At 42.5% G+C, this 13694-nt stretch overlaps 2 pseudogenes; both read left to right on the forward strand.

Moving 5' to 3' along the window:
- The first annotated feature begins 8889 nt into the window (after positions 1–8889).
- Positions 8890–10300, forward strand: LOC136526069 (uncharacterized; annotated as a pseudogene).
- Positions 10301–12823: 2523 nt separating this feature from the next.
- LOC136529265 (uncharacterized) overlaps positions 12824–13694 on the forward strand; it is a 56205-nt pseudogene continuing 55334 nt past the window's right edge.

Below are 13694 nucleotides of genomic sequence, written 5' to 3' on the forward strand. Positions count from 1 at the left end.
CAAGCGGTCCTCACCACCATAGGCTTTGCCTAGGGCGTAAGTGAGCTTATTGACCTCCTTCTTGAGAGTCTCATTCTCAACCATTAGTGAGGCATCACAAGTAAAACCATCACTACTAGATGAGGTAGAAGTATATGTACTACAAGAAGGGCTAGTGGGAGCAACAATGATAGTCTTATAGAATGATTCATCAATTATATCACAAGTTAAGCCTTTGTCACATGTTACAACATGCTCATTCTCATTTTGCTCATTAAGAAAAGAGGAATGAGCTTTTCCAAGCTTCTTGTGAGCCTTGCCAAGCTTCTCATGGGCTTCCTTTAGCCTCTCATGAGATGCATTGAGCTCACCAAAGGCTTGCTTAAGGGCTTTTAGTTCCTTATGCAAGCTTTTGCATTCCCTTCTCTTAATGTCAAAGTGTTCTTTAGCATCATCTAGCATGTCAAGTAGTTCATCCTTAGTTGGTTCATCATCATCACTATCACTTTCATTTTTATTTTCATTATCATGTTCCTCGTCACTTCCATCATCACAAGTTTGTACCTTAGTGGCTTTAGCCATGAAGCATGATGGAGTGTCGAAGAGAGAAGGCTTCTCATTAATAGCAATGCTTGCAAGAGCCTTCTTCTTGGTGGTCTTGTCATCATCACTATCATCATCATCACTTGAGGAAGCATCACTATCCCAAGTGACCACATACGAACCACCCTTCTTCTTCTTCTTCTTGATGGTCATCTTGTCCTTCTTCTCTTTCTTTTCCTTCTTTTCCTTCTTCTTGCTCTTCTTGTTGTCATCATCATTGTCGCTATTGTATGGGCATGGAGCAACAAGATGATCCTTGCTTCCACAATTGAAGCACCTTCTTGACTCTTCCTTATTCTTGGATGAAGACTTCTTTCTTCTAGCATGGTAGCCCTTCTTCATCATGAACTTGCCAAATCTCTTGACAAAGAGAGCCATATTCTCATCATCCATCTCATCAAAGCTCAAGTCTTCATCTTCACTTGATGATTCTTGCTTTGCCTTGCCTTTAGATGATGTGGCCTTGAACGCCACACTCTTCTTCTTGTCACCCTTCTTGTCATCTTTCTTCTCCCTCTTTTCTTCCTTCTCATCATCATCTCTATAAGCATCATCGGTCATTATATCTCCCAAGATTTGGTTTGGTATCATTGTGTCCAAACCGGTCCTCACTAGCAAGGTGACCAACATGCCAAATCTTATGGGTAAGCATCTCAAGAACTTATGAGAGAAGTCCTTGTCCTCCACCTTCTCACCAAGTGCTTTGAGATCATTAACAAGCACTTCCATCCGATGGAACATGTTCGGCACACTCTCATCTTCCTTCATCTTGAAGCTAGCAAATTTGTCCTTGAGAATGTATGCCTTTGCACCCTTTATTGCCTTGGTGCCCTCGAATGAGTCTTCCAACTTCTTCCAAGCCTCATGAGCCATCTCAATGTTCTTGATTTACTCAAATATTCTCTCAACAATTGCATCATGAATGGCACTTTGAGCAATGTCATTGTTTTGTAGAAGCACTTCTTCGGCCACAGTGGGATTCTCTGGATCGACAATCTCAATTTTGGTTTCTGTCACCTTCCACACCCTTCTATTGATTGACTTGATATGTGTGGTCATCTTTGACTTCCAATATGGATAATTTGTGCCATCAAATTGGGGTGGCTTCTTGGTGTAGTTGATTTGAGCCATTTTGACACCGAAGGTTGTTAAGCCTCAAATCATGGTGACCTCGGCTCTAATACCACTTAAAAGGTCCTAATGGCTAGAGGGGGGGTAAATAGCCTATTAAAATTTTCTACAACAACACTTAGCAAACCGGTTAGACAAATATGAGGCGAAGCGAGTGTTGCGCTAGCCTACTAAGAATACAAGCCACCTACCATAATTCTAGTTTTTATAGTCTCTATCCACACAATGGCTATGTCACTACACTAAGTATGCTCTCAAAGGCAAACTAAAGAGCCACACTAACCAAACTAACAAGCTCTCACGACTAGCTACACTAAAGAGCATGACAACTAGTTTGCAGTAATGTAAAGAGAGAGAGCAAGATGGTTATACCACCGAGTCGAGGAATGAACCAATCAATCACAAGAATGAATACCAATGAAGACCAATCTCCTCAGGATCAAATGATGACACAATGATTTTTTACCGAGGTTCACTTGCTTGCTGGCAAGCTAGTCCTCGTTGTGGCGATTCACTCACTTGGAGGTTCACACGCTAATTGGCATCACATGCCAAACCCTCAATAGGGTGCCGCACAAACAACACAAGATGAGGATCACACAAGCCATGAGCAATCCACTAGAGTACCTTTTGGCTCTTCACCGGAGAAAGGTCAAAAACCCCTCACAATCACCACGATCGGAGCCGGAGACAATCACCAACCTCCACTCGACGATCCTCGCTGCTCCAAGCAATCTAGGTGGCAGCAACCACCAAGAGTAACAAGCGAATCCCACAGCGAAACACGAACACCAAGTGCCTCTAGATGCAAACACTCAAGCAATGCACTTGGATTCACTCCCAATCTCACAAAGATGATGAATCAATGATGGAGATAAGTGGAAGGGCTTTGGCTAAGCTCACAAGGTTGCTATGTCAATGCAAATGGCCAAGAGAGTGAGCTTGAGCCAGCCATGGGGCTTAAATAGAGAGCCCCCATGAATAGAGCCGTTGGCTTCTCTGTCCAGTGAAACACGGGATGACCGGATGCGTCGATCAGGTTGACCGGACGCAGGACTCCAGCGTTCGGTCGCCCGATGCTCGCCATGTGTCATCAGCCTCAAATGTTGAGTGCCCGATCTTAATGGCTAGTCTGCTTCGCACCACGTATTAAGTTGCGATCGGGCGCACTACTCAAAGTGACCGGACGCTCCATCATTGGAGTCTGGTCGTTTCCAGTAAGACACCAGAGTCGGTTTTTTTTTGACCGAACGTGTCCGGTCCACCATGACCGGACACGCTGGTGTGTCCGCTCCTCCCCCTCTTCTCTGCGCGCCGCCACGCCAGTAGGACCGGATGCTGAATAGTGTTCAGCCATAGTCTTGTCACCTATGTCCGGTCTTAGGCCGAGAGTAGCCCGAGCACACCACTGATTTTATAAATGACCGGACGCTGCTCCCCCGAGTCCGGTCACCACGTGACCGGCGTCCGGTCACTGTTTTTCAATGACTATCACCTCCTTCACTTCACCAACTTCTCCACCCTTGCTCAAATGTGCCAACCACCAAGTGTATCACTTTGGCACATGTGTTAGCATATTTTCACAAATGTTTTCAAGGGTGTTAGCGCTCCACTAGATCCTAAATGTATATGCAACGAGTTAGAGCATCTAATGGCACTTTGATAACCGCATTTCGATACGAGTTTCACCCCTCTTAATAGTACGGTTATCGATCCTAAATGTGATCACACTCGCTAAGCATCTCGATCACTAAACTAAAAAGCTCTGATCAATTTCACATTTGCCTTGAGCTTTTTATTTTTCTCTTTCTTCTTTTCCATGTCCAAGAACTTGATCATCACCATGGCATCACCATCATCATGATCTTCACCGTTGCTTCACCACTTGTAATAATGCTACCTATCTCATGATCACTTAGATGAACTAGGTTAGCACTTAGAGTTTCATCAATTCACCAAAACCAAACTAGAGCTTTCACCGTGGGCGGCGGCGCATCGGCAGCAGAAGCGCATCCTCGGGCATCTACTCATCCGACCGATGGGGAGTCAGATCCAAGGGCCCAAAAATCACGTGCTCACATGATCCAAAACAACCGGGTGTTGTATAGTATTTCTCTATCGATTTTACATACAGGGCTAATAGATCCTAAAGCCCTTGTGAGACGAATCTGTTCATAGGTTTGAGAAATCACTTGCTATTCATAAAGAAGAAAGGGTGAATTTCTTAAAATGTGACATTTTCTCATGGTGCAAAATTCAGAAAAATTGGACAAACTCTCATAAAAAGCTTTTCATTTCATTTTATTATCGTTCACAGCTTCACATTACCTTGTCACTTCCAACTTTTGAATCGAAATCTAGCCAACCTCATACAAAAAGGCATAATTCGGGCTTGAAAGTGACTTTGGTGTCGTTTATCCATGACATGAAAATCAGATTTTTAGATGTCGATAAATGTCATGATAATTCAAACAAGTAGGGCAAACTCCCCTACATATGTGCATATAGATTTGGGTTCATTTTGTGCACATATGTATGAATAGAAAATTTTGATGTAGTTTTCCCTACAAGATGGAAACCGAGGTGTATAAGACACGGAGTATGTAATAATTTTATCTTTTGAAGCATAAATCATATGATCCACATCCTTTGAAGTCCACAACCACTTAGAACAAGTCTTAGATAAAGATATAAAATTTTAGCAAGCAACATAGTTCGCCGCGAATTACATAACCAAGTTGTTCTAGTAGAAACCATACAAGTGTATAAGTAAAATTATTACATGTCAAAGTTTATGTGTTTGCACCAAAATATGCAACTAGAAATGCAATGTTTCAACACAAATGCATAGTTCGACACAATCTATACCTAATAATAAAGAGGCAAAATATTAGCCCATTTTTTTGGTCTATTTATTTTTTTGTCCGTCTCCCTCTGACTACCGGACAATGGTGAGTTTTTTTTTTCATCCGAACTTATATATATAACCCGTGCTCACATGAGTTAGAATAGCTCTTGTCTAGCGCGATACGGAGTCTAATCTAGATAGATAGGAATTCTAAAACAAAAGGAACTCTTCAATCATGATTCTTAATAAAAATCCTAAACTAAAGAGAAAATGATGTATCTGTATCTTTCTATCCTAGATAGCTAGGAATCCAAATTCTATCCTAGATAGCTAGGAATCCAAATTCTAATAAAATAAATTCTCTGATCCCATATAACATGAATAGGAGTTCTAATCAAATAGTAAAAGCAAGAGTACTAATTTGTATACGTATCTCATCTTCTTGGTTTCTATTTTTAATTTTTTCGTTTGCTTTTTTTCGTTCGTGACTCTGGTTTCTATTGTTTAGTTCTTTTTAATTCCCATTTGTCCGTGACTCCGTTTTGTGTTTCAGCAGTTCGGTTTCTTTTAATTGTTTCTCTTTTCTATCCAATTTTTCTCTTTTTTTTCCGGTTTGGTCCGCATGTTATCTTTCCTCGTTTCTTTATTTTTCCCCCAAGTTTCCATCTTTTATGAGTTTTCTTTTCGTCATTTATTATGTTCTTTTTTTTTAAGATTTCATCTATTTCAAATACTTCCAGTTGAGCTCTTGACAGGATAGAAGAACAGCAATGACGAGACAAGACAGAGAATACATCAAGTATAACAAAATTATAAGAGGTAGACCGATAGTAGAGCAATCAACAAATTAACTCTCACGAGATCTAGCTACTTCTTGTCAGACTGATCTCTACCAACCACTACGCCGTCGCTAGCATCGATAGCACAATCATATTTTCTTTATGCGCATCGCTCTTCTTGATCGCTAAGGGCACAGTCAGGGTTGCACATTAGCTCAACTGTGACCGTCGGGCGATGTCCGTACCATCGTAAAAGCCATGTACACACGAGCACTATGCTGTCCACTGTCGTAGTGCAGTGCCGGTCCAGGTCTGCATGGTGGCTGCCACGCCACTGACACCGCACGCGTGTGCTGTCGTGGCTGCCATGCATGCCGTCGGTTTAAGCCACCTTGCAGTGGCCACTATGCCCACACGTAGCTCTGTCATGCTACCACTATCATCACTGATAGTACAGGAAATTATAATTATGTTGCGACGTACGGCTATTTTTACTAGCCATATAAAAATTGCAAATCCTAGTTATTAAAGATAAAGGAGGTTAAATGCTCTTTTTTCTCTAACAAACAAGGAACCCTTAGACCGTCTCCAACAGCCTACCCACTACGGCACCCGAACCTAAACATGCCTAGTTCATGTTGGTTCAGGTGAAAAAAGCATGGTCCAACGGAGCAGGCAAACCGAAGACCCAATATGCGTCGGTGTCGAGTGGGAACCCAAATAAGCGTCCGTATCTCTCCTCGACCCATATCTCTGCCACCACGCCGGCACAACCGTTTTGTGGGAGGGGAAAGAAGAGGAAAGCGCACCCGGCGAGTCGCCGTCGGCGAGATCTGCACCGATCTAGGCTTCGCAGGTATGGATCCCTCCGCCCCACCGCCGCGTCCTCCCGCTTGCAACGGAGCCCTAGCCAGCCCGCCCTGCGACGGCACGTCCCCGCCCCAGCGGCGCAGCCGCTGCCGCTCGCCCGCTCCATGCTTCGGCTGCCGCCGGCCAACCAGCTCCTAGGCGGACATGAGCTGGTTTCGTTTCTGTCCCTGTATTTCCTCCCCCATCTGCTGTCGCTCGTTCAGATTTGGCTCGATCCGCTGCTAATCCATTTGTGTAAAGTTCTTCGCGTCATTTGATTCTCATGACCGAGATGGATTGAATCGTGAGCTGTGTGGTAGTACAGTTGGAAATCACAAATATGTGAGTATATATAATAGTCCAGGACTGGCAGTATGTGTTCACCCATGACTCATTACATGGCAGACGGTAGTGGTAGATTTGGCACAGGAAAAAAAATATTGTATGATGTCCTAGTGTATATATACTGTTTTACTATAATACACCTGGGTACATCCTATATATAGAATGCACTCAGGCCGGCGAGCGCACCAACTTGAGCAACCAGCGCGCCTAAGCGAATACATGCATGCATGGAATTTTTTGTTGGTTCGAATCTTTGAAATAAATTTTCTCCTAAACCGTAACCCCGAGTGACAAACCGTTTGTTGCATCCGACTCAAAAAAATATTCTGAGCAAAACTAGATTCAATATGGATATATTTTTTATCCTTTAAACAAGTTGCATGTCAATGTACTACCGATTGCAACTCTGTCTACCACCTAGTTGCAACTAGTTATAACTCTGTGTATTATATGCATCTGGTCACTATAATCATGCCAAGTTGCAATTCTGAGTTGCAATCATATCTGAGTAGCAACTGTATTGCAATTGAGTAGTAACTAGTTGTAATCAGTAGTAATTGGTTTGTAATAGGGTAGTAACTTGTTGCAACCAACAGTAATTGTGTAGTAACGAGTTGCAACCAGTACTAACTGGGGTTGCAACAGGACAGGTGCATCTACCAACTAGGTTGCAAGTGAGTACTTGCTAGCTGCAATTGAGTACTAACTGGTTGCATTTCTATTCAGTAGGAGTTGCAATCATACCCGGTTACAATCAGAGTAATAACTGAGTTGCAACTAAGTAGTGAATAATTGCAACCAAAAGTAACAAGGTTACACTAGATTATAATTAGTTGCAACCAGTGCTAAATACGCTACAACCAAGTTGCAATTGTGTTATAGAAGTGCTTGCAACTCATAGTACAATATATTACAATTACGTATTTAAAAAAAACTTCATCAAATACAGCCTTCATTGCAACCAGTGCTAAATACGCTACAGCCAAGTTGCAATTGTGTTGTAGAAGTGCTTGCAACTCATAGTACAACATATTGCAATTACGTATTTGAAAAAAAACTTCATCAAATACAGCCTTCATTGCAACCAGTGCTAAATACGCTACAATCAAGTTGCAATTGTGTTGTACAAGTGCTTGCAACTCATAGTACAACATATTGCAATTACGTATTTAAAAAAAAAACTTCATCAAATACAACCTTCATTGCAACCAGTGCTAAATACGCTACATCCAAGTTGCAATTGTGTTGTAGAAGTGCTTGCAACTCATAGTACAACATATTGCAATTACGTATTTGAAAAAAAAAACTTCATCAAATACAGCCTTCATTGCAACCAGTGCTAAATACGCTACAGCCAAGTTGCAATTGTGTTGTAAAAGTGGTTACAACTCATAGTACAACATATTGCAATTACGTATTTGAAAAAAAAAACTTCATCAAATACAGCCTTCATGGATCTCGTTTTGTTAAGCATATTTTTTCAACAACCTACTTCAAACAGAACTAAAATCAGATATATGGTTTAGAAGATATCGTATTTTTTTGTTTGGAATCAACAAAAGATTCACTGCATGCATGCTTCCTGGTAGGTGGATTGAGTTGTTAGGTGGCATCACGTAGTTGGTTGTCTCCATTTAGTTTTGCATGCAGGAGCATGGAGTTACCTCGCGCTCGCCGCTCGCGCTCTCGTGTCGGGTGCACTCGTTTCACAGAATGCGCCTAGGTGCATTTTAGCCACGTGTGTGTGTATATATATATATCCAATTCACCATGCCTGAACGAATGAACAGATGATGCACTACTTTAAATACAAACGACCCTTGTTTAGTAATATATGAAGTAATAGTAAGCAAGACAAAAAAAAATTTGTGACTGCATTCACGATGGAAGGCTTATTTGCATCAACCTACTTTGAGAATGAGTAGAGCTGCAAATCGACGATATTCCACTCGATCAGCAGTAAGGCACCCCCAAAGTCGCTTGATCAATTGGACTGGCATATGCATACGACCTGGCAATGGGAATAGAATAATGGTGCTCATCTTATGATTTCACCATGAACTTAGCAATTGTGTTTACTGCATTCCAGTTTTATTTCGTTGTCCACCTTTTTTTTTGGTGTTCTCAGTTACATTTTAGTGAAACATAAACTCTAGACTAGACTTCTGGTATTAGGCCTTCATTTTATCATAGCACAACTCTATTTTGTGGTGGATTATTAGCTGACATATGAGATAATTGAGATTTAAATAGGGCAAACTAGTACCGTCTGTGTTACTCTATGAGCCATCTTAAACTAAACAATATTAAATACAGTAGACGACTTGTCTTGTTGACTACTTCCCCGTGGCATATATGTTGCTGGTGGTTTTAGATAGGGACCAAATTGCCAATGGATGGAAGAACCAAATGCATCGTATGTGCTGATATATTCTTTTGCTTCTTGTTGTGCATCACCATTATTGAATCTCTTTGAACTAGGACGATGGATAACATTTTTAGTGGCACAAGTGGTCCGTGTTGGCGAATCTGGAGAAATCTTTGGGGCAGATCAGTGGGCTTTTGGTTATTTTGCTGCTTTGCAATCTTTGGATGTTCCTCCAAACCCCCAGGTTTATTGCAGCCATGCATGATGGTTTATTCTATTTACATATCAATACATCAATGATTAATAGTTCTTTTCATCACTAGTTCAACATGCATGGCTCCTCCCAGATGTCCTGCCCACCTATGAATGGGCAACTTAGTCAGGGTTCTCCATTGACAACACCCATGGCTCTCAGGACCCTCCATCATTCAAATCACAGAGGGACCACAAAGAAGAAAAACGTGTCCAGGAGAGGAACTGCATTTACCAAAGAGGACTTGATGGTGTGTTCGGCATTTCTGAATATTAGCAAAGACCCTATACTGGTAATAGTTTGCAACGTCTTTTAAGAAATCTTTGATCCCTTTGATGCCCAAATAACATGGTGGCATAACATGCAGGTGTGAATCAGACTTCAGGTGGTTATTACAAGAGGATGCATGATTATTTCAATGAGCATAAGCCTGAAGGGTCCAACCGTAGCCAGATTGTGATTCAGCATAGGTGGGCATTGATTCAGAAAGCGATGAACAAGTTCTGTGGGCACAAAGAAGCTATTGATAGGCTGAATGAGAGCGAAAAAAATGAGTAGGATCGGGTATACTTGCCACTCATGTTGTCCTCCATCTCTCTAATTTCCATATGTTTATTTTTTTAATCGGTTTAGTCTATATTCATATGTGCATATCGATGATACTGATACAAATAGTATGAGAGGACATAACCTTTTACCATCATGCATTGCTGGAAAAAACTTCGCAATGAGGCCAAATGGAACAATAAGTTTCTTGAGCTAAACAACTCTACATCACCGGATGGAATGTCATCTCCTCCAACTCAAGGCCTATACTGTGGCTGGCCATGCAGAAGTCTGGGAATGAGAATATAGACACATCACGTTCTGAGGGTAGGGATAGTGCGAAGAGGCGTAGATCAAAGAGCTTCACAGAGACATCGTCATCTAGTACGGCTGTTGAAGTCCTCCAACGGTTGCAGGAGAAATCAGAGAAGACCGAACAGAAGCAAGACCAGCAAATGACTGAAATCCTTAGTAGGAAGGATGAAAAAATTAAAATTCAAAGGGATCTTTTCAACCTTCAGAAGAAGCATATGAAGATGAGTGTGCAGCAGAAAAAGAAGGAAAATGCGATTAGAGAGAAGAGTCAGAGGCTCACCTGATATCAGCTGAGTCTAGTATTATGTCGGTTGACATTGAGAAGGTCCCCCTTTATCTGAAAAACTATTATCTTGGCATGCAGTGGCTAAATCATGGAGCGCAGAGGATTCATCAGCCCCTCGAACAATGAAGACTAAGGAGCATGTGTTAAACTTCAGTTGAACTAGAGTTGAGCGTAGTGTTGTGAACTGCTATGTATAGGCAATCTGATTTTGCCTGTCTGTAGTGTTGTACGATAAGATACTTCTAGATTGAAGGTGCACGTCACTGAAATAATTACAGAACTCCAACATAATTCCACTACAGATATCATATAATTCTTATCAACAAGCAACAAAATATCTACATGTGTTAGCTGCCAACGAAATACAAATAAACCTACAGCTACATACAGAGACAGCAACAAAAAAAAAACTAAACCTATAGGTAAATACTTTAATTCCAGTTATTAGAACCAAAAGGACCAGAGCATTGGCCGTAAAAGCATCCACATGTGTTCAATCAGGTCATTTTGAAGCTGAGCTGCTGTCTCTCTGTCCTGAATGATGTTTTGAGCATCAACAAGTTTATCAATTCCCAGGATTTCTCTATCCTGGTTAATTAGTGGGTCAGCCACTCTAGGCCATTCTGATGGGTGGATATTAGGTAGCTGAACCCGCGCTCATCTTCAACTACCATGTTGTGAAGTATGACATAAGCACGCATAATGGAATTAAGTACTTTTTGATTCCATAAACGAGCTGGCTTATGCGAGATTTTCTATTTAGCCTGTAGGACACCAAAAGCTCTCTCCACATCCTTTCGACATGACTCCTGTTGCTTTGAAAATACCTTTTGCTTGTTGCTAATTGGCCACAAATTAAGGGCTCGTTCGTTTTACTCTCCATCCAAATGGATTGGAGGAGATTGAGAGGGATTTAATACCCTAGAATAGCTATAGAAGTGCAACATCAATCCGAGATAGCTGTAGCACACAAACACGACATTGGTCAGTGTCTAGTGCAAAATAATCTGTGCACCCCAAAATAGGTAAACGAAACAACCAGGCAAACATGGTCAGGTAAATTCAATAGCAACCTGATGCATCAGTAGAGGTTGCAATGTTGCTGGCAATGCTGTGTCCAAACTCCAAAATCAATAGCTCCTGGAGTTTTCAAGCACCAGGAAAGTATTGTGCTGTTGTCAGAGTTGCTACTTTGTGATTGTGTAATCAAATGTGGCAATTTTACTTGATTCTCCCTGGGCATGCAAAAATGAAGATACATGATCATCAAGACCAAACACAAACAGAGAGAGATGCATATTTGATCAAACAGCTAGAGTTGTCTGTACACTATGTGGTGTTGCAGATTTTACCTAGGCCAAACTCATGAATACAAGTAGATTGTAACATTATCATGGATAAGATTCAGGGAGGCAAACAGGGCTAAAAAAGTAGAACAAGAAGCATACTTTTGGGTTGACAAAAAATTAATTTCCACCTCCTGACTTTGCCTGAACCTTGCTGGGATGCAGTGGTGAATAAATTAGAACCTGACAATTCACAAGGATAAGCTGACCAGTTTTGTGAAGAAAAAACTGAAACATTCCCATGGGCTTAGATGCATAAACTACAAGAACAAAAAAAAGAGATAAATGTTAGGCCAAAAAAATAGCCCCTGCTTCGATCAGAGTATCAGACCCACAGCCACATCTCGTCTGCTACTGTGAGGCAGAGTTATCAATCCATGATTCCATCTGGTTAGATTCGATATATTAGGTGATGGATTTCTAGAGTCCTGTTTCAAACCAGCAGGTCTGAATTGCAGTGTTTAGTCTCCGTCTAGACTTCACTACTCCCGTGGTTCAACCATTTAGTTGTATGCTATTTTAATCCTTTAGATAGATAGATGTTGATCCCCCATAGGCTGCAAAATTCTACCAGAGTAACATGCCCAGGTAATTACAAGAACCAACGGGAACGAAAAGGCCAAAAAAAAAAAAATCAATCAAGTCAGAGACGAGGGGCCGACCTGTGGGTGAAGAACTCGACGACCACGAACGACTCCTGTGAGGCCTGGAGGAAGGCGGTGAAGTTGGACGCGTCGAGGTCCACGGCCGCGTCCCCGTCCGTCCGAGGCAGGGCGAGGAGGAGGCGGCGAAGGTGAGGGCGCAGGGACGCCGCTTCTGCAGGGATTCCGCCGGCTACCTCGCTACCAGTTTGACTCCCTTCTCACACGCAGCCGGGGCGGCAAGATAATCCCGTCATGGAGCCAAGCCCGCAACGCACGATACCCTCACTCCGTTTCCCACGAAAATTTCATGGACCGCGCGCGAACGAAACCGTCCGTGTTCCGGCGATTCCTTCTGCGTTCGTTGTTGGAGAAGGAAGCTTTTAGGGGCGTGACCTTTTTTTTTTGTTTTAGGACGACTTATACCACGAATAGATCTCCTATTTTGAGTCGTATTATTAGAGACGGTCTTTGGCCTACTAAAAAATTGCTACCAGCCCAATCTAGCTCATTCGTGGGCATAGCACTGGAACCCACAACGCCCCAACTCCAAACAAGCGAGGCGGTTAGGATATTTCCTCAAGCCCCAGCCGGCCGCCGCCTCTCCCTCCCACAGCTAAACGGCCGCCGCCTCCTGCTCCTTCCTCGGCACCTCCACCTCGCAATCCACTCCCACCTCGCCCCTAAAACCCTAGCTAAACCCAAGCCGAAAGAAAAAATGGCTCTCCTTGCTTGAGCGCGCTCGCGCCCGCCCCTTTCTGGCCATGGCGCTCCAGCTCCGCCGCCTCCTCCCGCACGGCTACGCCCAGCGACACCGCGCCGTCACCCACGCGCTATCGCCGCCGCCGCCGCCCGCAATGGTGAGTGGCTCTCTGTCCTCCTCATTCTGATGAGAATTTATCACGTCCGAAAGTGTCTGGGGTGCATGGTGGTGCGGCGTGAACGCTACCTGTTCGCTGTATTGCCCGTGAGCCACAAACAAAGCCTCGTTCCTTTTTCTTTCAAAAAAAATGTGGCTTTGCGAAACAGCAAGGTTCTGTCGGGAGCTATGACATGGCGCATATCAATATATTATCCCCTGGTTACTGAGAAAGACATCCTTTGCCATTGCACAACAATGTGCAAGTCTGATTTGCAAGCAATAAAACATACCAGATACCATCAACCACCATTGTGTCAATCACCTTATTTTTCTTTTGTTTCATCTACTTTCTTAAAGAATTATTCAACTAAGAACATTTACTGAATATGGGATTTAAGTTAAAATGAAGCACCTATTTTCCGTTTGATGGCGAATGTATTTGAAGATAGTGATGGCTTTTGCCCTTTGCTGTTCTGTCATTCTTTCTTTTTCACGTGATCATGAGAATGGGAGGGAATGATTTTTTCATGATTCTACCTGTTA

The sequence above is a fragment of the Miscanthus floridulus genome, chromosome 19 (genome assembly GCF_019320115.1).
Source record: "Miscanthus floridulus cultivar M001 chromosome 19, ASM1932011v1, whole genome shotgun sequence".
Taxonomy (NCBI): domain Eukaryota; kingdom Viridiplantae; phylum Streptophyta; class Magnoliopsida; order Poales; family Poaceae; genus Miscanthus; species Miscanthus floridulus.